At 43.7% G+C, this 26,439-nt stretch overlaps 2 long non-coding RNA genes across 17 annotated transcripts in view; one reads left to right on the forward strand and one right to left on the reverse strand.

Moving 5' to 3' along the window:
• Positions 1-26,439, reverse strand: part of LOC143672719 (uncharacterized) — a 62,121-nt gene that overhangs the window by 21,095 nt on the left and 14,587 nt on the right. For 8 of the 16 annotated variants that reach the window (XR_013169976.1, XR_013169983.1, XR_013169979.1 and 5 more), the window contains 3 exons: positions 5,233-5,403; positions 1,704-1,897; positions 1,117-1,224 (listed from right to left, as the gene is read on the reverse strand). The exons of 1 other annotated variant lie outside the window; for it this stretch is intronic. This is a non-coding gene — a long non-coding RNA (uncharacterized LOC143672719). 7 more of the 16 variants (XR_013169989.1, XR_013169975.1, XR_013169973.1 and 4 more) reach the window with 6 other exon arrangements.
• On the forward strand, positions 7,488-25,427 carry LOC143672721 (uncharacterized). Its single transcript, XR_013170000.1, has 2 exons — positions 7,488-8,093; positions 25,246-25,427. It is a non-coding gene; the product is annotated as an uncharacterized LOC143672721 (long non-coding RNA).

Below are 26,439 nucleotides of genomic sequence, written 5' to 3' on the forward strand. Positions count from 1 at the left end.
ACGTGGGCACACTTACAAAGACAGAGGTGAGAAAGATGAGAAGCTAAACAACATACTCTGAAATAACTAATGGGTCAAAGAAGGAATCCCTAGGAAAACAAGAAAATATCTTGAGGCAAATGAGGTTGAAAAGACAACATTCCAAAACCTATGGGATGCAGCAATGGCAGTGCTGAGAGGGAAAGTTATAGCTCCAAATGCTTACATTAAAAAAGAAGAAAGATTTTTTTAATACACCTACAGATAAGTGAAGCTTAAGATATCCATTTTAGGTGGTTAAGGTTTCCATGTGTTAAGTGTAAAAATACTTGCATCTTGATATTTTACTGAAATCAGGAAAATATTTCACAACATAGGTCATTATTATAGCAATGCAGGTATTTGTAAGAACTTTCTACTTGATATTTTGTGAACAGGAAAGATTAAGGGATGTAGCAGACAGCCTCTGTGTGCCCAAGCCATTTCCTCTTGCAGCAGGCAGGTTACTCACTCCTCCTTGCAAATTTTAACTACCTCTTTTAAAATTCTCCAAATTCCTCTGAGCAGTTGGAACTACATGTGAACAGAATGCTTGCCTCAAGAACAGGAAAAATTGCAGATGGGCAAGGTTAGACAAACTCCTGTGAAGAAACTCCTCCCCTAATCACTCATCCACTTCTGTATAACCAGCTTTGTGTCTCCTAATTTAAATCAGCCAATCATTTCCTTCCAACACCTCCATTTCCTACTTGACTTTAATGTTCCATCCTGACTATAAAATATTCTGTGAACATTGGCTTAAGGCTCAGAATTTCAAGATGACTTGGCTGGGCCCCATGCACACATACAACTACAATCTTGCTTCCAGAAGCTCCAGAGCCTCGGTCCCAATTCCTTTGATGTTGCACCAACATTTCTCAGGGCTCATACAGGATCAAGAGCTGGTGACATTATCATCTCTCTCGCCCGTGACAGCAAACGTTCCCAGACCAGAGACCTGATGGAATGCAGTGCCAGCACTGGGGACTTCCCCATCTTTCAGAATCCCAACCTCCCCAGCTGGGGCACTCATCACTGCCAGAGCAGTGATGGGTTCAGGACAGCTTCAGGAACCAGATCCCTGGGAGTGCCACCCACCTGACTGCTAAGCCCTTGAGTGCATCAGGTTATCAGCCCACTCGTAGAAGGCCTGAGTGGAAGGGCAGTCTGAGCAACCCCCAAGACTCTCCAAATAATGGTCTCCACCTGGAGGAGCAAGGCAAATGGAAGTCTTCAGACTGGGTTTTGGGAAGGGCAGTGTGGGAGGAATGTCAACTGATTGTGCTTGACTATGTGAGTGAATGGAAGTCCTGGGCCACAGGAGCTGAGCTCCAGGCTGTGAGGGAGTTCAGATTCTGCAAGTTTGTGGCAATCCTCATAGAGTTAAGGGGGGGCAACCCCAAAAGGGCGGCTGGCCAGGGGTTTATACTGAATGACCAAAGCCAGGAGGTGCCCAACATCCCTGATAGGGGAGCGGCCAGGCTGAACAAAGCACTAAATTGTCTAAAATCCCTTTTTTGTTTGTCTATAAACCCTTCCCCTAAACATTGGCTCTGCCAATATGGGGGGGGGGATATAATAGAACACCCTTGTGGTCCATGATGTCAAACTTTATGAAGGCTTTTACTGATGATTGGGGAGTCCCTGGATCAACTCAGGAAATTCTGCATGCTAGAATGACCCACCTTTGAGGTAGATTGGCTGTCTGAGGGAACTTCTGAGTTAGAAAATTTAAAGGCAGTTTATAGTATAGTGTCAAAGATGTCTGGACACAGTTGGGTTCCAACTAGCTGGAGATCACAAAGAAGAAGCCAGGGTGGATAAAAACTTGCATTGATGGATGGTGCCAGGTGTTTCTCACTGAAGTGGTGGAGAAGTCCTGCAAAGAACCGGTGGCAAGGCCAAGGTCCTGGTTTTATCCAGTGCACTTGAAGAAGAAAACCCCCATCTTACTTCACACCCCCAATACCTATGGCCCTGCCGAGCATCTCCACAACAGCCCAATTCCCTCAGCAGCCCAGAAGTATCACCTGAGGCTCTGCCAGGTCCAGCCATCCCTGGAGTCCCTGAGCCATGGCAGCTTGGCCCAGCCAGGTGGTGCCACCCCATCCCTGGCCATGCCCTTAATGCCTCTGAGAGAAACCCAAGGACCTCCCTATGTCAATGTGCAGGGAGACTTTCAGGAAGGGAGAATAAACTTCACATATACTCCCTTCTCTTCTACCAACCTGCTAACCTGGAAGAATCATACATGGTCCTACACTGAGAGGCCTCAGGTAATGATTGACCTGTTCCAGTCCATTGTCCAGACTCACCAGCCCACCTGGCCTGACTGTAACCAGCTGCTTGTAACTCTCCTCAGCACTGAGGATTGTTGGCACATGGTAGCAGCAGCATGGAAGCACCTGGAGGGAAGCACTACTGATGGCACCTTAGACCCAACCCAATACGTCACCCACAGTTTTCTGGGAGATGACCCAGAGTGGGACACAAACACTGATGTGGGGCTGTAGTCCCTTCAATGGTTCTGCAAGGCCCTGCTCTAGGACCTCCAGAAAGGCAGCCAAGAAGCCACCAACATGACCAAGGTCAATGAGGTCTTGCAGAAGTCAGATGAGCCCCCAAGCGAGTTCCTTAAGTGATTGATGGAAACCTTCTGCCAATACACACAATTTGATACTGAGTCCCCAGAGAGCCAAATGTTGTTAAACACCACCTTTGTGGGACAAGTAGGCCCTGACATTCTGCATAAGCTCCAGAAACTAGATGGATTTGCGGGCATGAACACAAGCCAGCTGATAGAGGTGGTCATGAGGGTATTATTCATCAGTCATGACCAAGTAGGGACCAAGGAAAAGTAAAAGGAATTCTGGGAAAAGGCTCGGATGATTACTGTTGCCTTTGAGCAGTGAGACCAAGGGCCCAGGTCAAAAACAACCCAGTGAGCCTGAGCACCCACCCCTGAGGCAAAACAAGTGTGATACCAGACGTAGGCCTCATCCGGATCCTGACACCATCACTTTCTCTGTCGATGAACTCTCTCACTAGGACAGGCTGTGTTCCATATTTTTAGACCCTCAGGAACCCATGGTCAGAGTGAAATTAGGGAGCTGAACAATGGACTTTATGGTGGATACCAGTGCTGAACACTAATAAGCCAGCCCCTGGGGGATGCTCACCCATTTCCTGGCTGGAAAATACACATAGTGGATGCCATAGGAAAGTGCAGAAGAAACCATTTCTGAAGGCCAGACAGTGCAGTGCTAAGCATGGCACCAGTTCCTGTACAAGCCAGAGTGCCTGCTGCCACTACTGGGTTGGGACCTCCTAAGGAAACTGCATGCCCAAATTATTTTGGTTGATGGCCCACAAAAGATCATACTCCTAACCATACCAGCTGGTGAAGATTGGTGGCTGCATGAGGAATCTAAAGTGGGAGGGGAGGTCTGCCCTAGCCTGCCATTCATGGACAGAGATCAAATGTCTGGACTGAGCACAACCTTCCAGGCCTAGCAGAACACTGCCTCCAGTGGTGATGGCCCTGAAGCCCATGGCACACCCTGTGGCAGTGCAGCAGTACCCAATCCTTCAGAAGGCCCTCAAGGGAATTCAAGGCCATTTGGCATGGCTGGAATCCCACCAAATTACCTGGCCCTGCAACGCCCTGGGAACACCCCACCACTACCCATGAAGAAAACTCAAATGGGAATTTTGCCTGGTACAAAACTTGTGAGCAGTCGATGGAAATACAGAAGCCATCCACCCCATGGTTCCTAACCCATATACCTGCCGGTCTGGTCCCAGGGGAAGCCAAATGGTTCTCATGCTTGGATTTGAAGGTTACCTTCTCCTGCACCCAGGTACCCCAGTCTGCTGGGAAATGTTCACCTCCGAAAGGGAAAGGCCTTCTGTGGGAGCTTATGTGCTCAGGAAGGTGAGTACTCCATGAGGGTGCACAACAGACAGTCTGGGAAGCGGATGAAAATGCCAGCCAAGCTACACCTTATAAAATGCCTAATCTGACCAGGTATGGAGCAATGTAATTACTGCCAGTCCTCAGCAAGCCCCCGCCAGGTTTGACTGGCTATGTGGGAAAATGACCTACAAATGGCTGCCTGTTGGGTGGACAGGGTCCTGCACAATTGGAACCATTTGCCCAGCTTTTTTCTTGGCCCCGTCTTCTGGGGTAGCCAGATTGGGTGCCCCCTGTGGGCACTCATCAGAGAAAAATGGAGAGTGGCAGAGAACATCCGAATAGGGAGTTGGGAAGATAATGAGTGGCCCCTGGAATGAATAATCCACTATTACAGGCCTGCCACCTGGGCTCAGGATGAGTCATGGGGATATTGAACCCCCATCTACAAGGTCAACCATATCATCCACCTCCAAGCAGTTCTGAACTAATAACAAATAGAACCTCATGGGCACGAGAAGCCCTAGCCAATATCCTGGACAAAATCTGGGCAACCATTTACAAAACCGGCTGGCCCTAGACTATCTCTTAGTGGATGAGGGAGGCATCTGTGGGAAATTCAACTGAACTGACTGTTGCCTCCAAATAGATGAACAGGGAAAAGCTACTAGAGAAATAACCAATGAAATGAGAAAACTAGCCCATGTCCCAATACAAACATGGAAAGGCTGGACGATGGTTCTCTATGTTCAAAGGGCTCAGAACCCTAACTGCTAGTGTCCTAGGCTTGCTAGGCATAAGCCTCCTTGTCCCATGCCTCCTGCCACTCTTAGTAAGTAGCTTACAATATTCAGTCAAAGCCTTAATAGAAAAGCAGACCTTGGCAAAAATCCCGGCAATATGGAAGCACCAATACCAGCCTCTACAACTAGAAGAAAATGAGGTATAAATGGTGCAACTGTACACTAGCATGGACAAGCATCAAAGTGGGGAGTGTAACAGGCAGCCCCTGTTTGCCCAAGCCATTTCCCCTTGCAGCAGGCAGGTCCTTCATGCCCCCTTGCACATTTAAACTACCTCCCCTTTAAAAGTCCCCAAATTCCTGTGAGCAGTCAGAACTACATGCAAACAGGATGCTTACCCTGAGAACAGGTAAAACTGCATGTTGGCAAGGTAAGACAAGTTCCTGTAAAGAAACACCTCCCCTAAGCACTCATTGGCTTTTGTAAATCCAGCTTTGTGACCTTCCCAATTGAAATCAGCCAATCATTTTCTTCCAACACCATCAGTTCATATCTTACCTTTAAAAGCTCTTGTAACCTTTTGTCCAGGGCTCAGACTTTTGAGGTGACTCAGCTGGACCCCATGAACATGGACAAGTTAAATCTTCCTTCCTAAAGCTCTGGAGTCTCGGCCCCAATTTCTTCGGTATACTGCATAACGTTCCAGGAAGCTCTTGCAGCATTTCGCTCCTGGTTTCACATAACAGAATATATAAATCAATTTGGATAGAATTGACATTGTAAATATTTTTAGTCTTCCAATTCATGTACCCATTATGACTTTCTGTTTATTTAGGCCTTCCATGATTTCTTTTAACAAATTATTGTAGTTTTGTGTGTATACATGTTTTGTACCCTTAATTAAATTTATTCCTAAATATTTGATTCTTTTGGTTGCTATTGTAAATGGAATTTTTTTCTTGAGTCCTTCCTCAGTTTGCTGATCACTGATGTATAGATACAGTACTGATTTTTGGACATTGCTCTTTTATTCTGCCACTTTGCTGTACTTATTTATTAGCTCTAGTAGCTTTGCCAAAGATATTTCAGGAGTTTTGACATATATTATCATGTCATTTGCACACAGTGAGTTTTACTTCTTCCTTTCCAATTTGGATGCTTTCATTTATTTTCCTTGTCTAATTGCTCTGCCCAGAACTTCCAGAACAATGATGAATAATAATGGTGACAGTGGACATCCTTATCTTATTCCTGATCTTAGAGGGAAAGCTTTCAGTCTTTCCCCATTGAAGATGATGTTGGTTGTGGGTTTTTCATATATTCCCTTTATCATGTTGAGGATGTTCCCAACTATTCCTATCCTTTAAAGCGTTTTCAGCAAGAAATGATGTTAAATTTTATTAAATGCTTTTTCTGTTATCAATTGAGATGATCATGTGGTTTCTCTGCTTTGACTTGTTGGTATGGTGTTTTACGATAATTGATTTTCTTATGTTGAGGCAGCCTTGCACGCACTGAAGAAATGCCACTTGGCCATGGTGTGTAATTCTTCTAATATGCTGCTGGATTCAATTTGCAAGTACTTTGTTGAGAAACCTAACATCTATATTCACAAGATGAATAAATGGAAAGATACGTGACAAAGAAACTACCTTTCAATAGTAATGATATACCAATGTTGTAGGGATAAGATGTTAAATATATTGTTAATTCATCTTTCCATTATTTAAAAAGAATTTAATAATTAAATTTGTGGAGAAAACCTTCACTGGGCCTTCTTCCTTGTTTGGTGAAACTTCCTGTGGAAAAGTATATAAAAGTTCAGGATAGATGAGTATGGTTGGATCACCAGACAATGGGGAAAGGAAGCCAGTTAAAAGAATGACAAATGCAGTAACAGATGACTTTTTGAAATTCCAGATTCCTTTAGGGCATGCCAGATAATTCCTGCTTTCTAAGTTTACTCTCCCTTCCATGCCCAGTTGCCTGATTCCTTCCTTGAACAGATAAGAGGGAGCCACTGAGCACACAAGGAGCATGGACATGACCAGTTGACAGATGCAGCATCCTCTGGGTTTGTCTGGTGAGGGTAAATGTTAATCCCACAAGAGACTAACTTTGTGTTGGTCAATCTCCCAAGAATATACCACTACTATGTACTCACATGTTCCTTCATCTGCTTTGGTAGAAGGAAATGTACTAATTGAGACTGTACTGTTGAACAAACATTTACCTCTTTCCTTATCAGCAGAATCAGAACTACTGACGATAGTCTAGGGCTTTGAGCTTTGCACTAAGATCTTGCCTACATTTTCTTATCAGGATGGTGTCACATTCAGGGATCCCATGTCTAACTCCATCACATGTTCATCTGCCTGCATGAGTCCTCATTGTTACTTTGGATTGAAAGAGGTCAGCAGCTTTGCTGACTGTTAAAGAATTGGTATGAGAAACATCTGCCATCTTTTCTTTCTGAAGTTTTCTTTTCTACTCTGGCATTTTGTTCACATGTTCTGCTGCACAGTTCTGCCTTTCACTTCCTCATTTCAGTAGCTCTTGTCACCCAAAAGTCCCAAGGTTTTCTGTGATTTCTACATTACTGATTAGTATCAATGAACTCTTTTTGCTGCTCATCTGATTGTCACTGCTCTGTGACATGTAGATGGTTAAAATATCATTCCTAATCCTCAAAGTGTTTGGCTTGATATTTCAAACCCCTTTCTTTAGCTGTTCCAAGGGTAGAGAAGGTAAATGTGGGTGCACAGCAGGTGACCCAAGTCTGTAGGTGCCAGAGATGCAGGAGAGGGGCAGGCCAGAGCAGCCTCCTCAGGAGGGTCAGCATTTATGTCATTTAGAAGTAGACAAATGACATTAGTGGAGGGAAAATCCCCACATCGTGCTCAGATTCTACTCTCCTTCTCAGGACCTGTGTCCCTGACATTTACCCCCACCCTTGCAGCCAGTCCCCAGCTGAGTTCCTGATGTCATAATGTGACATCATCCTGGTCTCCATCCCATGTGACTCCACAGCCTCACGAGGCTCTGCCCACCCAGATTTCTTCCCTTTTCTATCCCATTGACTCTCATCCCTTTCAAGTTTGGAGAGCCCAGAGTTTTTCAACGAATTTTCTAAGGCTCTGGCAGAGTGATTTCTCCAGAATAACACTGCCAGGTTGGAACAGGGCAGCTGTCAATGTAATGTTCTCAACCCAGGATGGAGAGAACAGTAAGGTACACAAAAGACCAGTAGTGCTCTGCTAAAGCACTGGAGGTTACAGTGACCCACCTGAAATGAAATGCCTTAGGCTTCACCTCTCTAAAGCCCTACCTTATGCATGCGGTGATTTCTATGGTGATGGAAACAAACCTCAACCACACAGTCAGAAATCATTGGAGATGCAGAAGGAAAACACCCCCAGGTAAGCCTTATGATATAAAGAGAAAGAGCTAGCAGATGTTGACAATGTGCCTTTGCCAGCTGACAGAGGTGTTGCCAGATGGTATCAGCCTTTCTTGAGTGAAGGTAACCTGTGTTGGTGCCTTAAATTTGGACATTTTCATGGCCTTAGCACTGTAAACTTGCAACTTAATTCCATTTTTAAAAGCCATTCTTTTACTAGTGTATTGCATTCCAGTGGCTTTAATTAATAGATTTTGTTACCAGAGAAGTGGGGTGATGGTGCAGTTTGTAAATACCAACATGTTTGAATGTCTTTTTAAAATGGATCAAGGGAAGATTACGGAAGAGTTGCAAGGATCTTGATGGAGAAGGCCTAGAATGCTTTGAAGAGACTGCTGGTAGAAATATGAACTCTAAGGATACTTCTGATATGGACTTAAACTGAAATGAAGCATGCGTTACTTTAAAACAGAAGGAAGGTGATCTTTTTTCACAGTAGTAAAGATTTTGGCAAAACTGACTACTGGTTTTTGATAGAAGGCAGATTTTCAAAGCCACAGACTTGAGTATTTAGTAGAAGAGACTTCCAAATTAAATGCGGAAGGGCTCACAGCTTATATTGAAATGTGATAGGAAAGAAATAAGTTGAAAACTGAAAACTTGAGTACCAAAGAACAAGAAACTGATGGCCTGGAAAATTTGGGGTGTCCAGAAAGGGAGATCACAGAGAATAGGGCCCCATATGTGGATTTAACTATACATGGAACAAGTCAGCCATTTCAGAAAAAGCCAGGATTGGAGATGGAGTTATCTAGGAAGAATTTGTGGAAAGTCCTATTGTCAGGTGGTTATGATGCCTGCCTATTGCAAACAGACCCAACAAGTGTGTTGCAGGATCTGTATAAATGTCTGGACTAAAAGCATTAAGGGACAGATTGGAGGAAAATAACTTCAAAGGCAGAACCATGGAAATTAAGAAACCTCAGATCAGGAGAGCAGACTCATCCATGCACTTGGAGATTGTGAGTTTGCCCCTAAAGCAGAAGGTTGGCCTCCCACCTTGTTCAGGAAGAGTTTTGCCATCTCAGGCTTTGGAGAGGTGGAGCATATTCCTTGGGGATTGGGAAGAGCCTAGCTTCGAACACACAGTTCTGGAGGAGTTGTGCATAAGCCCCAGTGCTGAGAGAGAGCCCAGGCTCTGCCTCCATAATTGGAGAGTGTGGAACATAGAAAAAGGTGGTCTCACCAATGTCCCATAAGGTTGCATTTGGAGAGTACCAGGCCACTGCACAAGCCCTTGGGGGAAAAAAAAAAAGCAGTGGGACTACTGCTTTCCAAAGCTCTGGAGATAAATGACTTTCATACTTGGAGATCTAATGTAGTTTTCCTGCAGATTTTCAGAACTGTTTGGGTCGGGTCACCCCTGTTTTCCTTCCAATTTCTTCCTATTAAAATGGGACTATGTATCCAGTGAGTGTCCCTCCTTTATACACTGGCAGCAAGTAATTTGTTCTGAGTTTTACCAGAACAGAGTCAGAGGAGAATTGTGCCTTAGGACAGACCATGTCTATTACTTGATCTGATGACATTCTGTGTTGTTTCTATGTTGTATTGTATTTATATTAATACTGAAGTGGTTTAAAGGCTTTCAGATACTGTGATGGAATGACTGCATTTTGTACTTGGAAAGAACATAATCCAGAGTATGCAATGTGTTGGCTTGAAATTGTCACCCCAGAGAAGCCATGTTCTTTAATCCTCATTCCATATTGCTGGACAGTGTCCTTTTCTATTGTTTCTATGGAGATGTGACCCACACAACTGTAAGGGGTAACTTTTGATAAGGTGGTTTCCATGGAGATGTGTCTCCACCCATTCAAGGTGGGTTGCTTACCAGAGTCCTTTAAGAGAATACCATTCTTGAAAAAGCTTTAGTGCTCAGAGAGCCCATACACTCAGAGATCTTTGGAGATGCCAAAGGAAAAAGACCCAGGGATGTTTTATGAAATGAGGAGAGCTAACAGACATCGCCATGTGTCTTCCCAGCTGAGAGAGGTGTCTTAAAGCAAGAGACCCTAGCAGATACAGCCACATGCCTTCCCAGTTGACAGAGGTCATTTGGATGGTATCAGCCTTTCTTGAGTAAAGGAAACCTGTTGTTAGTGCCTTAATTTGTATATTTTATGGCTTTAGAAATGCAAAATTGCAACTTAATAAATTCCCTTTTTAAAAGCCGTTCCATTACTGCTATATTGAAATTTTGTAGTTTTAGCACTCTAAGACAGAAGGACTATAACTCAGACATCTGTGGATTTAATTCTTGTAAATTTACTCATTTTTATCTCTTACTATGATAACTGAATTAATCAGTCCCCAGGATGTAAAAAATAAGTTACTTAACTATAATTATAAAGCAAAGGAAATTTTACTTTGACTGAACCCACTTCCTTTTCCCAAAGGGCTTTCCATAAGGGATTTGAGAATAACAGATAAGACATAAAACCATTGAAAAGTGATAGAAATGTACAGTTTTTAATATGCAGTTGCTCTTCACAACTGAAACATTCACCTCATTTACCTTCATGATCTAAAGTGACCAGGAGTACTGAGGTAGACTGAATTATGTACCCCATTTTAGATATTTTTTTAATTCTAATGTGGGTCTCTGTGGATCTAAACCCATTTTAAATAGGCCCTTTAAAGATATTATTTTTTAGCGAAGTTGTGGCCAAATGAAGCAGAATGGACTTTAATCTAGATTACTGGAGGCCTTTAAAAGAGAAGAAACTTGAAGATATCACCAAAGAGATGATGCCACAGGGAGAAGCAGTAAGCCAGTTGGGACCCAAGAAAGAAAGGATAGAACATCACCAAGTGGTGTGAGGCACAGAGGTAAGCCATGGAACTTCAAGGACTGGAGCAAGTGAGGCCAGCACGAGTTACTACAGACCCCAGGAGGAAGCAGGCCTCCTAGCCCTCAAAACCATGACATGTTAAGTTCCCTTTGGTTAAGCCAACTGTCATGGTTAGGGACAGGTGTCAACTTGGCCAAGTTGTGGTACCTGTTCATCTGATTGGGCAAGCGCTGGCCTGTCTGTTGCAATGAGGACATTTCATAGGATTAGGTCATGATCACGTCAGCTACATCCACAGCTGATTCCATTTGTAATCAGCCAAAGGGGAGTGTCTTCTGCAATTAGTGATGCTAAATGCAATCATGGGAAGCCTTTTAAGGAGGACTCAGAGGAGACAGATTCCGTTTCTGCTTTGGCTGGTGAGCCTCTCCTGTCGAGTTCATCCAGGCCATTCGTCGGAGTCATCGGCTTTGCAGCCTGCCCTGTGGATTTTGTTCCTACAGTCATGTGTGGCACTTTCATGAATTTTATATTTGCAAGTGTTCCCTGTTGATTCTGTTTCTCTAGAGAACCCTAACTAATACATCTTGGGACCAGGAGTGGTTCTTAAGGAACAGAATCTTAGAAATGGGTTTTTATGAATGGTTTTCTACTCTGACTGGACTCAGAGACACTAAGGACTCTGATTCCCATAATGAGAATGACACTCCCAATCCATGGACTGAGTTGGCAAAGGAGATAGTCAAAATATCATCATTCGAATCTCCTAATGCTTCGCTTGTATGAAGCCAGACTCTGGAGGATAAAGTTTTTGACACCTTTACAGAGTTTTGTAGAAATAAGAGTTACAGAGATGTTGGTTGGTTGTTGTTAGATACACTGTCTGCATTAAAGGGTGAAAGGGATGGGCTTAAGGCTTCAAACGAGAAGCTTAAGCACCGTCTGAAAGATGTAGACGTTTCTATGAGTATCCTGAAGGAAAATCTTATTTCCTGTAGCCATAGACTTGAGATCTCTGAAAATCAGACTCAGAATCTTATTGTTAGAGTAACAACTTTACAACGTAAACTGAAATCTCAGTCTTGCATGGTGTCTGCCGTTAAAGTGAGGGCATTGATTGGAAAGGAGTGGGACCCTGAAAAATGGGATGGTGACATACGGATTGATAATGATGTTGGGGGTGAGGTTGAAACCCTAGACCATGCTGAGCCTTCTTTAGATAACCCTGTAATAGTCTGCCCTGAGGACATAGCCACCCCACCTCCAGCCTGCCTTGAGGAATTGGCCACCCAACCTCCTCCTGAAGGGATTAGCCCTAGAGTTATTAATCCTGTTTCACCACATGAAACTGCAAATGAAAGCCCTGAAGCAAATGGCTTGGAAGATATTTCTAATTCTTTTCATGACCCACCCCCACCACCCCTCACTTCTTCTAGACCTATAACTAAAGTCCCAATAGGCCCCTAAAGGTGAGGTACAAAGTATCACACATGAGGAGGTACGTTATACTCCAAAAGAACTGTGTGAGTTTTCCAATTTATATAGACAGAAATCAAGGGAATATGGGTGGCAATGTGTCCGCGACTTCTCGCTCAGCGTCAAGCCCCCGGCCGGCGGGTGAGACAATGAGGAGAGACAGAGAGACGCAGACAAATCCGCGCTGGTGAGAAACACAGATCCAAGACACGTAGCAGTTGTAAGCACAGACCTTTACTGGAGTTAAGCTTGCATTCTCTGTTACAGGTTCCGCGCGGGACAAGATGCCCCGCGGGGGAACAACCTCTATGCGGCCGTCAGGCACGGCTCCCTGTGGGTCGTCTCCACCCACCCCGTCCGGGTAACCTCTTATATACTGTGCCCAAACCCAATAGGTTAATGCCACGTATACAGAGGTGATTGGAAGATAGGGTTGGTGGGCGTGTGCGTCATTTGCGGAAGCAGGATGTGAGCGCCATCTTGGCTCACTCGATGGGCAGGGGGAACTCTAGAGCAGGCTGCAGCGTGTCCACTAGGCCAAACCCGGAAAGCGGCTCTCTACATCTCCCCCTTTTTGTTTTTATAAGAGGCATGGTCCGTAGACCGTATTCTTGTACCCAGTGTCTCTATTGATGATGGTGCTCCCGTGGGCCTGAGTGGCTCACAACATAGTTTGGTGCTTTGGGGAGTCTGGACTAGGCTCGCGTCATCACACGACGGAGCCTCTGGCACCGACCAGATTGCTCACCTCATATAGAGACCGGAGAGTCCGTGAACTGGATACCACGTGACTCCTCCCTGCAGTGCTTCGCCTCGCAACTGGGTCAAGCGGGGATTATGAGAGCGACAGCCAGGGCATAGGAAACGCTGCGGAGGCCTCGGTGCAATGGCTAGAGCCAAGCCCAGTCTGGCCAGGACTGCGGCCGCAGCTCCACCGTCGAGGCGGCTAGGCGCGCAAAATTAACAGCCTCTGGTGCCTAGCTAAACACGGGTAGTGGCCAGGGAGCCTGCAACAAACCTTGCTGACAAGAGCTTTGCCCCAGGTGATTCAGACGGGCTATCTATCGAGGAGGGACGCACACCCACATTTGACTGGGAAGACATAGCTAACATGGTAGAAACACGTAGTTGCTGCTGTGTCTGGAACAAGCGTTCTAACAAACATTTAACAATGAACAGAGTTACTAAGAGTCCCACTGCTACGAGAATCCAAGTAGTCAAATTGGGCCAAGAGAACCAAGAGGTGACTCGGTTCCACAGACTTTGTACAGTCTCGCCCAGTTTGGAAAGGTCGAAGGCAACGGGGGTTATTAAAACTGGTCCCCCTTCTAAACAATCGAAGGGTGACCGGCGTTTTCGTTGCCATCTCGTCAGTCGCCGCCGTCATCAGCAGAGTTGGAGGCCTGATCTGATGGTTCAGGTTGAAGGCTTGTTGGTTTTTTAGGTAACAGCTCCGTGGCCTCCTCGGGCGATGTCACGGTTCTCACCAGTCTTTCCGGAACCCACACTGGTTGACGTCCTGGTTCCTAGGGAAAAACACAAACAGAGCCTCTGGCCCAGCTGAGCACTGGGTCAGGGCCTTGCCATTGTCCTGACAGGACATCCTTCCAACGGACTAGACCTCTATGTGGAGGACTCGGAGTGGTGTGCTGTAGGGCAGGTGTCATTCCTTGTGCATTTTCATTTAAAAAATTGTACGTAAACAAGGCTATAGACAGTTGAGCCTTTGGGGACAGGCCGTGACTTATTCCCCCTTTCTGTTTCTTTAGTAAGTCTTTGATGTCTAAGATGAAAATAGACCAATGCTCTGGCAGAGCTGAGAGAAGGGGCAACCCCATCTGAACAGGTCCTAAGGACTCCATGCAATTATTAATGGCTCTTAAATCATGTAACAATCTCCATCTGCCTGATTTCTTTTTTATGACGAATACGGGTGTGTTCCAAGGCGATGTGGAGGGAATGATATGGCTCTCTTTTAGCTGTATAGACACTAGAGTATGCAATGCTGACAGCTTTTCTTTTGGTAAGGGCCACTGAGGCACCCACACCGGGGTACTGGTCTTCCATTTTAGTTTTATAGGTGTGGGTGGGAGTCTCCCCTCAGTGGCCCCTAGGAAAAACCCAGGCCTCGTCTGTCAGAATTGGAGACAGCTTGTATAGGCCTTGCGCGCCCGTGCAATGAGGCTCCTAAGCCTTTGCCGGGGACATATCCCATTCCTTTTAACAAGCGCTTAGAAGTTGGAGAGCAGCCACTGTAATTACCTGATTCGGCCACCAGAGGGAGCCCGTGGTGAGGGTTTTTGGCGAGATCACCAAAACCATTCACCGGAAGCCGCCGCGCCCCTGCAGCAGGCGCTGGCGGGGCGGAAGGCTGCGTGGGTGAGACAGGGGGCCTCCCCCAATCGATCAGCGGAGGCGCATCTGCACCCTCGGTCTCATTACTATCTGACTCCGAGTCAGAGTCGTCCGAACTAACGTCTGACTCTGGCGGCTTGCAAGTTGGCGGCTCACTCTTACAGGAGCCGTCTGCAGACGAAGCCGACTGAGTTTCCTGAAGCGCGTGCCATGCCTCTAGCAGGGCAGGGAACGGACTGAGGCCTGAAGTAGACTCTGCCTCAAGGCAAGCACGGACGGTTTCCCAGATAGGGACCAGGATCGAGTCCATACAAAGGCCCGTCTGGCGCGCCCGTTCTATGTCATTACCAAGTTTTAACCAAGAAGGCAGGCTGAGGCTCCCGGAGTGGGCGAACCAAGGTGCAAAAGTAGCAACATCTTCAAGGAACTGCAGGAGGGAACTCTTCTTAACCGAGATGCCCCGCTGCTTCAAAAGGGTTTTTAAAAGGGGTAATAAAGGTGAACTTTCTGACTGCCCCATGCTTGCAGTCGGCACTGTACTTTAATCAATCGGGGAGCTCTCCCGATTCACTGGGGCTACCTGAACGCCCACAGCCCTTAACTCTCACGTAATAAGAAGTACTCACCTTCTCGCGGTGATCAAGCGCGGGAAGTCCGCTGCGAACTCAAGAAGCACGTCCTCACCAGCTCGGGGAAAGGCAGCAGAAGGTTTCCCCATACGGGCCACCACTTGTCCGCGACTTCTCGCTCAGCGTCAAGCCCCCGGCCGGCGGGTGAGACAATGAGGAGAGACAGAGAGACGCAGACAAATCCGCGCTGGTGAGAAACACAGATCCAAGACACGTAGCAGTTGTAAGCACAGACCTTTACTGGAGTTAAGCTTGCATTCTCTGTTACAGGTTCCGCGCGGGACAAGATGCCCCGCGGGGGAACAACCTCTATGCGGCCGTCAGGCACGGCTCCCTGTGGGTCGTCTCCACCCACCCCGTCCGGGTAACCTCTTATATACTGTGCCCAAACCCAATAGGTTAATGCCACGTATACAGAGGTGATTGGAAGATAGGGTTGGTGGGCGTGTGCGTCATTTGCGGAAGCAGGATGTGAGCGCCATCTTGGCTCACTCGATGGGCGGGGGGAACTCTAGAGCAGGCTGCAGCGTGTCCACTAGGCCAAACCCGGAAAGCGGCTCTCTACAGCAATGGATTTTAAGAGTGTGGGATAATGGTGGGAGGAATATAAGGCTGGATCAGGCTGAATTTATTGATATGGGTCCACTAAGCAGAGACTCTGCATTCAATGTTATAGCTCAAGCAGTTAGAAAAAGTGTTAACAGCTTGTTTGGGTGGTTGGTTGAAACATGGATCAAAAGGTGGCCAACATTACCTGAGGTTGAAATGCCAGAACTGCCCTGGTATAATGTAGATGAGGGGATCCAGAGGCTTAGAGAGATTGGGATGTTAGAGTGGATTTATCATGCAAAGCCTGCTCTTACACCCCAGGAATGTCCAGAGGATGCACCTTTTACCAGAACAGTGAGAAATAAGATTGTGAGACTAGCACCATCATCCCTCAAGAGCTCTGTGGTTGCACTTCTCTGTAGGTCAGATATTACTGTAGGAACTGCTGTCACTGAGCTGGAATCCTTAAAGACAATGGGGATGACAGGATCCCGAGTTGGAAGAAGCCAGGTGGCAACACTTAATCACCAAAGATAGGGTAGACGTGGGTATTATAATAGACAACAAACTCAAAGGAGGCATCAAAATTATATGACACGCAGAGATTTGTGGCATTGGCTAGTAAATCATGGGGTGCCTATAAATACAATAGAAGGGCAGTCTACTAAATTCTTGTTGGAGCTGTATAAACAAAAGAGTTCTAGGTCAAGGGAACAGAAGTCTAACCTGAATTACAAAAACACAGAGTCACGGCCCCTTAATCAATTTCCAGACTTGAAACAGTTTACAGACACTGAGCCCCTTGAATGAAGGGGAGGCCAGGTCCCTATGGGGGAGAAACCTGTTACACCGCCACAAATTTATACTGTTAACCTTCCTCTAGGTCTTCCCGAAGGAGACCGATGGCTTTTTACCAGGGTAACTGTACATTGGGGAAAAGGAAATGATCAGATATTTCGGGGATTATTAGACACTGGTTCAGAAGTGACATTAATTCCAGGGGACCCAAAACATCACTCTGGACCAACAGTCATAGTGGGGGCTTATGGAGGCCAGGTGACCAATGGAGTTTTAGTTCAGGTCCGTCTCACAGTGGGTCCAGTGGGCCCCCGGACCCATCCTGTAGTTATTTCCCCAGTTCCAGAATGTATAATTGGCATAGACATACTGAGCAATTGGCAGAATCCCCACATTGGTTCTCTAACTCATGCAGTGAGGGTTATTATGGTGGGAAAGGCCAAGTGGAAGCCACTAGAACTGCCCCTACCAAGCAAAATAGTAAATCAAATGCAATACCGTATTCCTGGAGGGATTGCAGAGATTATGCCACTCTTAAGGACTTGTAGGTGCAGGGGTGGTGATTCAAACCACATCCCCATTCAACTCTCCTATTTGGTCTGTGCAGAAAACAGATGGGTCTTGGAGAATGACAGTGGATTATTGTAAACTCAACCAGGTTGTAACTCCAATTGCAGCTGCTGTTCCAGATGTAGTATCATTGCTTGAGCAAATCAATACATCCCCTGGTACCTGGTATGCAGCTATTGACCTGGCAAATGCTTTTTTCTCAATAGCTATTAGTAAGGACCACCAGAAACAGTTTGCTTTCAGTTGGCAAGGTCAGCAATATACTTTCACTGTCCTACCTCAGGGGTATATCAACTCTCCAGCCCTATGTCATAATCTTGTTCACAGAGACCTTGATCGTTTCTCCCTCCCACAAGACATCACACTGGTCCATTATATTGATGATATCATGTTGATTGGACCTAGTGAGCAAGAAGTAGCAACTACTCTAGATTTACTGGTAAGGCATTTGCGTGTCAGAGGATGGGAGATAAATCCAACAAAATACAGGGGCCTTCCACCTCAGTAAAATTTCTAGGTGTCCAGTGGTGTGGGGCATGTTGAGATATCCCCTCTAAGGTGAAGGATAAATTACTGCATCTGGCCCCTCCCACAACCAAAAAAAGAGGCACAACGCCTAGTTAGTCTTTTTGGATTTTGGCGACAACATATTCCTCATTTGGGTGTGCTACTCTGGCCCATTTATCAAGTGACCAGAAAAGCTGCTAATTTTGAGTGGGGACCTGAACAAGAGGAGGCTCTGTGACAGGTCCAGGATGCTGTGCAAGCTGCTCTGCCACTTGGGCCGTATGATCCAGCAGATCCAGTGGTGCTGGAAGTGTCAGTGGCAAATAGAGATGCTGTCTGGAGCCTTTGGCAGACCCCTATAGGAGAATCACAACGCAGACCCTTAGGATTTTGGAGCAAAGCTGTACCATCTGCTGCGGATAACTACTCTCCTTTTGAGAAACAGCTTCTGGCCTGCTACTGGGCCTTAGTAGAGACTGAACGCTTAACCATGGGCCACCAAGTTACCATGAGACCTGAGTTGCCTATCATGAGTTGGGTGTTGTCTGACCCACCAAGGCATAAAGTAGGCACAGCAGCACTCTATTGTAAAGTGGAAATGGTATATACGAGATAGAGCCAGAGCAGGTCCTGAAGGCACAAGTAAGTTACATGAAGAAGTGGCACAAATGCCCATGGTTTTCACTCCTGCTGCCACATTACCTTCTCTTTCCCAGACCAGAGCTATGGCCTCTTGGGGAGTTCCTTACAGTGAATTGACTGAGGAAGAGAAAACTTGGGCCTGGTTTACAGATGGTTCAGCACGATATGCAGGTGCCACCCGAAAGTGGACAGCTTCAGCATTACAGCCCCTTTCTGGGGTGTCCTTGAAGGACAGTGGTGAGGGGAAATCCTCCCAATGGGCAGAACTTCGAGCAGTGCACCTAGTTGTTCATTTTGCTTGGAAGGAAAACTGGCCAGAAGTGTGTTTGTAAACTGACTCATGGGCTGTTGCTAATGGTTTGGCTGAATGGTCAGGGACTTGGAAAGACCACAATTGGAAAATTGGTGACAAACAGGTCTGGGGAAGAATTATGTGGATAGATCTTTCTGAGTGGGCTAAAAACGTGAAGATATTTGTGTCCCATGTGAATGCACACCAGAGGGTGGCTTCAGCAGAGGAAGACTTTAATAATCAAGTGGATAAGATGACCCGTTCTATGGATACCAGTCAGCCTCTTTCCCCAGCAACTCCTGTGATTGCCCAATGGGCTCATGAACAAAGTGGTCATGGTGGTAGGGATGGAGGTTATGCATGGGCTCAGCAACATGGACTTCCACTCACCAAGGCTGACCTGGCTACAGCCACTGCTGAGTGCCCAATCTGCCAGCAGCAGAGACCCACACTCAGCCCCCGATATGTCACCATTCCCCGAGGTGACCAGCCAGCTACATGGTGGCAGGTTGATTACATTGGACCACTCCCTTCACGGAAGGGGCAGCAATTTGTTCTAACTGGAATAGACACATACTCTGGATATGGGATTGCTTTCCCTGCATGCAACGCTTCTGCCAAAACTACTATCCGTGGCCTTACAGAATGCTTTATCTATCGTCATGGTATTCCACACAGCATTGCTTCAGATCAAGGAACACACTTCACAGCAAATGAAGTGCGGGAATGGGCACATGCTCATGGAATCCTCTGGTCTTACCATGTTCCCCATCATCCAGAAGCAGCTGGATTGATAGAACGGTGGAATGGCCTTTTGAAAACTCAATTACGGTGCCAACTAGGTGGCAAAAACTTGAAAGGCTGGGGTAATGTTCTCCAGGAAGCTGTGTATGCTCTGAATCAGTGTCCACTGTATGGTGCCATTTCTCCCATAGTCAGGATCCATGGGTCCAGGAACCAAGGGGTGGAAATGGATATGGTGCCACTCGCTATTACTCCTAGTGATCCACTAGGAAAATTTTTGCTTCCTGTCCCTTCTACCCTGAGTTCTTCTGGTCTACAGGTTTTAGTTCCAAAACGGGGTGTGCTTTCTCCAAGAGAAACAACAGTGATACCACTGAACTGGAAGTTCAGATTGTCACCTGGTCACTTTGGGCTACTTATGCCTCTGGATCAACACACCAAGAAGGGGATTACATTATTGTCTGGGGTAATTGACCCTGACTATCAGAAGGAAGTAGGACTGCAACTACATAATGGAGGTAAAGAAGAGTTTTCTTGGAATATAGGAGATCCCCTGGGGCGTCTATTAGTACTACCATGCCCTGTGATTAAAATCAACGGAAAACTGCAACAACACAATCCAGGCAGGACCACTAATGGCTCTGAGACTTCAGGAATGAAGGTTTGGGTCACCCCACCAGGCAAAGAACCACAGCCAGCTGAAGTGCTTGCTGAGGGGAAAGGGAACATGGAATGGGTAGTGGAAGAAGGTAGTGATAAATACGAACTTCGACCACATGGTCAGTTACAGAAACGAGGACTGTAATGCTGTTTTGTTCATGTTATACTATTTAGGTTGTAAGATATCAAGTTTAAGAATGAATGTTGCCCAAGGATTTGCACCCTATTCTGGAGAGATTTAATGTGTTCCCAGTTATATGCAGGACAGTTGAGTATTGTCAGGTAAAAGAAAAAATGTGTGCTTATTTGTTTTCATTTGGAAATTAAGTATGGTCTAAGGTGATATATATATATATATATATATATATATATATATATATATAGGTGCCAAGTTGACAAGGGGCGGACTGTCATGGTTAGGGACAGGTGTCAACTTGGCCAAGTTGTGGTACCTGTTCATCTGATTGGGCAAGCGCTGGCCTGTCTGTTGCAATGAGGACATTTCATAGGATTAGGTCATGATCACGTCAGCTACATCCACAGCTGATTCCATTTGTAATCAGCCAAAGGGGAGTGTCTTCTGCAATTAGTGATGCTAAATGCAATCATGGGAAGCCTTTTAAGGAGGACTCAGAGGAGACAGATTCCGTTTCTGCTTTGGCTGGTGAGCCTCTCCTGTCGAGTTCATCCAGGCCATTCGTCGGAGTCATCGGCTTTGCAGCCTGCCCTGTGGATTTTGTTCCTACAGTCATGTGTGGCACTTTCATAAATTTTATATTTGCAAGTGTTCCCTGTTGATTCTGTTTCTCTAGAGAACCCTATCTAATACACCAACTTTTAAGTAACTGGAAGAAGATTCAGAGATCTTGTGGAGATACAGGATAAACTCTTGGACAGTTAGTTTGTGAGAGTTAACCAGGGAAGCAGAAGGCTGAGAGTCACCTTCCTGAGGTTAAAACAAATTTAAAACTCTGACCTCAGGAATTTTTTTTCTAGGGAGCTAAATTTAAATGGGTTACTCTGTAGAGTAATTTATGCACCAGGGCATTGTTGGTAATAATAAACCTGTTAGCCTGGCATTAGTGGTGGGTGTGGTCAGATAAGTGATATCTGTCTCAACCTGTCATACCAGGGTGATTGTGGGATCACCCAGAGCTGTGCCTCCCTGAAATGGAGGAGAGAAGCTTGCCACTGTGGTTGGGCAGGAATGGAGTTCACTAATATCACCCATCTGGTAATTTAATGATCACACAGTAAAATAAAATATGATAAACCTATAAAACAAAGAACAATGGGCTACTAAGGTTTATGTTCTGAATGGGCAGCAGTGAAAGGAGGTTTCATCTTTGCACACTGATACCACACAAAGTGAAAAGACTGATAAAAACTACCTGTCCAAGATTACCCTCCCACCATCTAAAGAATGATTCCAAATGTTCAGTATTTGAAGGACAGGAATTTTAAAAGATAAAAATCATTAGTCAATACCTGTATTGACTATTTCAATACCTGTATTGAAGAGAAACAACAAGAAAGGTGTTTGAAGGGACTCAAAAAGCTGTATGTTTAACTATTTTTTCCTGGAAGCCATCTTCCAAATACTCCACCAAATAATAAAGCCACATTAAGCACAGAGAAATTAATATTCTATTGATGGTGGATGTGCTGGTTTGAAATTATGTATACACATACCCTAGAAAAGCCATGTTTTAATCCTGACCCCACTTTGTAAAGGCAGCCATTTCTTCTAATCCCTATTCAGCATTGTATGTTTGAAACTGTAATTAGATCATCATCTCCCTGGAGATGTGATGTAATCCAGAGTGGTTGTCAGGCTGGATTAGGTGATTTGGAGATGCCAAAGGAAAAAGACCCAGGGATGTTTTATGAACATGGGATCATTTGGGTGATTCTTGATTAGTTTCTGAAGTCTTATTAAAGAGAAAACATTCTGGAGAACGAGAGATTCAGAGAGAGCAGAGCAGAACGACATAACCACAAGAAGCAGAGTCCACCAGCCAGTGACCTTTGGAGATGAAGAAAGAAAATGTCTCCTGGGGAGCTTCATGGAATTGGAAGCCAGGAGAAGGAGCTAGCAGATGACACTGTGTTTGCCATGTGCCCTTCCATATGATAGAGAAACCCTGACCGTGCTCACTATGTGCCTTTCCAGATGAGAGAGAAACCATGACTGTGTTCACCATGTGCCTTCTCACTTGAGAGAGAAACCCTGAACTTCATCGGCCTTCTTGAACCAAGGTATCTCTCCCTGGATGCCTTTGATTGAACATTTCTGTAGTCTTGTTCTAATTGGGACATTTTCTCAGCCTTAGAACTGTTAACTAGCAACATATTAAATTCCCCTTTTGAAAAGCCATTCTATTTCTGGTATATTGCATTCTGCAAGCTAGCAGACTATAACAGTGGATTATATAATTCTTTTGATGAAACATTATTAGATAAAACATATTACTCAACAAGCAAGTAAAACTGGACCAAAATTTGAAGAAGATGGAAATCCAAAAATATTAACCAGTATTCCAGACTGCTTATGCCCTGGGGGTGTTATTTCAGTAAGGTAGCTGAGAATCAGAGCAATGTTTTGTCAACATCAATTTGGTAGGGAGATAAATACCAAAGTTTGTTAACAAGAGTGGTAATACATCCACTATTTTCAGTTGGGAACCTAGCAGATGGCTTTCTTGGAAAAATTTTCAATCAACTATAAAATACTCCATTTTTATTTTGGATTAAGGTAGTCTTACATTATTGATGTACACAGGGCCCGGCAAAAGCAAACAAAAGACCTCTTTGAAGGACACTGACATCATCCTAGTTCTCATATCATTTTTACAATTTTAAAATCTAATGTTCAAATTCATTTTAATGAAAAGAGACCAAATAAACAAGGAGACATGACAATCTGAATGAGAGGCAGCAGCAACAGGCCTTAAGGCACACTAGAGATTGGACATAAAACACCTATGCTTCTTACATTCAAGAATTTAAGTGATACTATAATTTTCAGAGTATACTAGAAGTCTTAAAAAGTGAGTAACAAAACATAACACAAAGGAAATGCTAAAACACAATAAAACATTTGAAAAATGAACTAAATGAATAGGAAAAACACATTAGGCAAAGAGGCAGACTTTATAATCTTATAATAAGATTAGGGCTGAAAAATATCTAAAATGAAGCCTGATGAGACAAATGAAGGAACATATGGAAGAGATAGTAACATGGTAGAGGGTAGGGTGTGAAGTCATAACACATATTTATTTGAGAGTGTCAGTAGATGACTACAGATAGAATAGAACAGAAGCAATATTTGAAGAGATGGTGTCTGTCTGGCCCAAAGTTAATGAAATACATAGACTCAAGAAACACTAGAAAACTCAGAAGGAAAAAACTCATAAGAAATTTATACCTTGACATGTTTTTTACAACTTCAAAAAAACTTAAAAGAAGCTATAAAGCAGAAATACAACTTTCAAATTAATAATAAATGAAAAACTAACATCTGTCACCAACAATGGAACACAGAAGGTAATGATATAGCTTTATAATAAAATTTAAAAATAGCCATCAACATAGATTTCTGTATAGACAATGAAGTCCTTAAAGGTGAGGTTAAGTAAAAACATTTTCAAACAAATAAAAACCAATAACAAATTTAAAAGTTTTCTAGCAGCAAATTAATTCTAAAAAAAGTAAAGAAATGTTACTTAGGCAAAATAAAAACTATCCCAGAAAGAATTTGAAACAATCAGGTAGGATTTAAAAGCAATGAAAATTGTTAATTTAATGCATAAATCCAAATGAATATTGAATTTATAAAATAAAAATAATGATATTTCTCAGCAATAACATCAATAAAGTGTTTTAAAAAGATAAAGCTGAAATACTTAAAAATACATTATCTAGAAGGTGATAAAAGATTAACTTTACATTTGATAAGACAGCAAAAATGTTGTCTTTTCTCACATAACCAATAAGAATAATAAAATAATGGAGCTCTTCAAAATTAACAGATGAGAAAATCTGACCAAAAATTATCCATCTAAAAGAGGCATTCAGGAGAAAAATTAAAAAGAACATAGAAGATGGTGTGCAAATAGAAGTCACATATAAGAAAGAAAGTGCAGCTCTAAAAGGATTTATATTAAATATAAATATCCCACTTACATAGTCAATATTATCAGGTAGATTTATAAGGAAAACCTTCTTCTTCCTTTAAATTTTTAAGAAATTCATCTGAGACAAAAAACTTCAAGGTTTATATTAGATATTCCAAAATGTTTCAATATGTCATACTGTTCCCATATGCTATGTTAGGCATAGCAACTGTTAGGCAGCCACTGATCATCAATTGCTTTTTATCTTGATTCCTGTTCCTGACCAACAGAAACTTTGTTTTCAGCAGTCAAGGCCAGCAGTAAACCTTTGCCATCCTAACAGAGGGTGCCTCAAGTCTCCAGCCCTATATAATAATCTAGTCCTCACAGACCTCAATTGACATTCCCTTCCCTGGGTCATTATACATTTTTCATTGCATTGATATGCTAAATGGATCTAATAAGCAAAAAGTAGCAATTAATCTAGACTTATTGGTGAGAAATTTATTTGCATATCAGAGAGTGGGACATAAATATAAATTACTTCAGGGGCCTTCTCCATTTGTGTAATTGTCAGGTATCCAGTGGTGTGGGGATAAATTGACATATTCCTTCTAAGATGAAAGGACAAGGTGCTAGACCTGGCTCCTACAACTAAAAAATGGGCCACCATACCTATTTTACCATTTTTGGATTTGGAGGTTGTATATGATTCTAAATTGGCATCTAATCAATTGTGCTGTTTCTCCCATACCCAGGATTCGTGGGTCCAGGAAACCAAGGATGGTAATGGTTAGGGCACCACTTATTAATGATCCACTAGAAAAATGTTTGCTTTCTGTTCCTATGACTGTATCCTCTTCTGGTCTAGAAGGTGGAGTGCTTTCACCACAAGACACAGTCATGATTTCTGCTTAACTGGAAGTTAAAACTGCACTCAGCCACTTTTTTTTTCCTTGTGTTTCTGAGTCAACAGGCAAAGAAAGCAGTTACAATCCAGCTGGGTGATTGATCCTGACATCCAAGGTAAAACTGGACTTCTACTACACAATAGACATAAGGAAGAGTACATCTGGAGACAGTGGAGATCTCTTAGCATATCTCTTATTATTCTCATGTCCTAAGACTAAAATAAATGGAAAAGTATAATGATGATAAGATAGATATAAATGTGAGTAATGACCATTTGGGATCTGGGGACTACATCGTATCACATCATTCTTTGAATTTCTAAGCTTACTATAATCTCTTCATAAATAAATATGACTAATTCACCAAAGAGCTCCTGAAAATTAAATCTAATGATTGTGTCAGCCTTTTACTTGAAATCGAGCTATAATTGGAAAATAACTTCTTTGGAGGAACTTTCTCTTCGGATTTTCTGTTCTCTGACATTCTTGATTGTTTTCAAATTGCTCTACTCACTCTTGCAAAGAGTCCTCACAAAAATCCTTTAAGTATTACTATTGGAACATGTCAAACAAAATGCTAGTCCCTCTTCTCCCCATTTCCTATACATTGTCTTAGAAATGTTATGCATTTCTTTACTTGCTTCAATTTTTGCCAAACTTCTCATATGCTGCATCCAAAACTATTGTGTGGATTATATTTCTAATCTTTAAACCCTGATTTTGTGTGTAACAGACATATACACTAAAATGTACCTCAAACTGATTCAATTTTCCCCACACAATAAAAAACAATATTCCTCAAGTCTCCAATAGAAGTTAACAGATCCTCAAAAATACACCCTCTCAAGATCTCACTCACACAGAGGAGCACTGACGTCTTCTCTGCATTAACACTACTGTCAATGCCGCTCTTCACATAATCTCTACAAACACATTTTTACTGATGCTCCTTTACCTACATTCTCATATTACTTGACAACTTTCTCAGAGATCCCTTCTCTGAACTTCAAGCTAAGGTTTCCCTTTCCCCTCTTCATTGATTTATTTAAGACTCTACTATTCTTTCAGGCTACTCAGCTAATTTGTCACTGTACATTTATCAATTTATGCTTTTTTAATTTACTTTCTACTATGCTAAATTAGTTTCCAAAAAATCAAATCCTGTGGTGTTAAGATGAAGCAGTCCTTTTGACCATTACTTATGGATTATAAACCCAGAAAAATTCCATATTCTCAATAAACTGACCTTCCTTCTGCTG

Source organism: Tamandua tetradactyla (genome assembly GCF_023851605.1).
Source record: "Tamandua tetradactyla isolate mTamTet1 chromosome 4 unlocalized genomic scaffold, mTamTet1.pri SUPER_4_unloc_1, whole genome shotgun sequence".
NCBI lineage: Eukaryota > Metazoa > Chordata > Mammalia > Pilosa > Myrmecophagidae > Tamandua > Tamandua tetradactyla.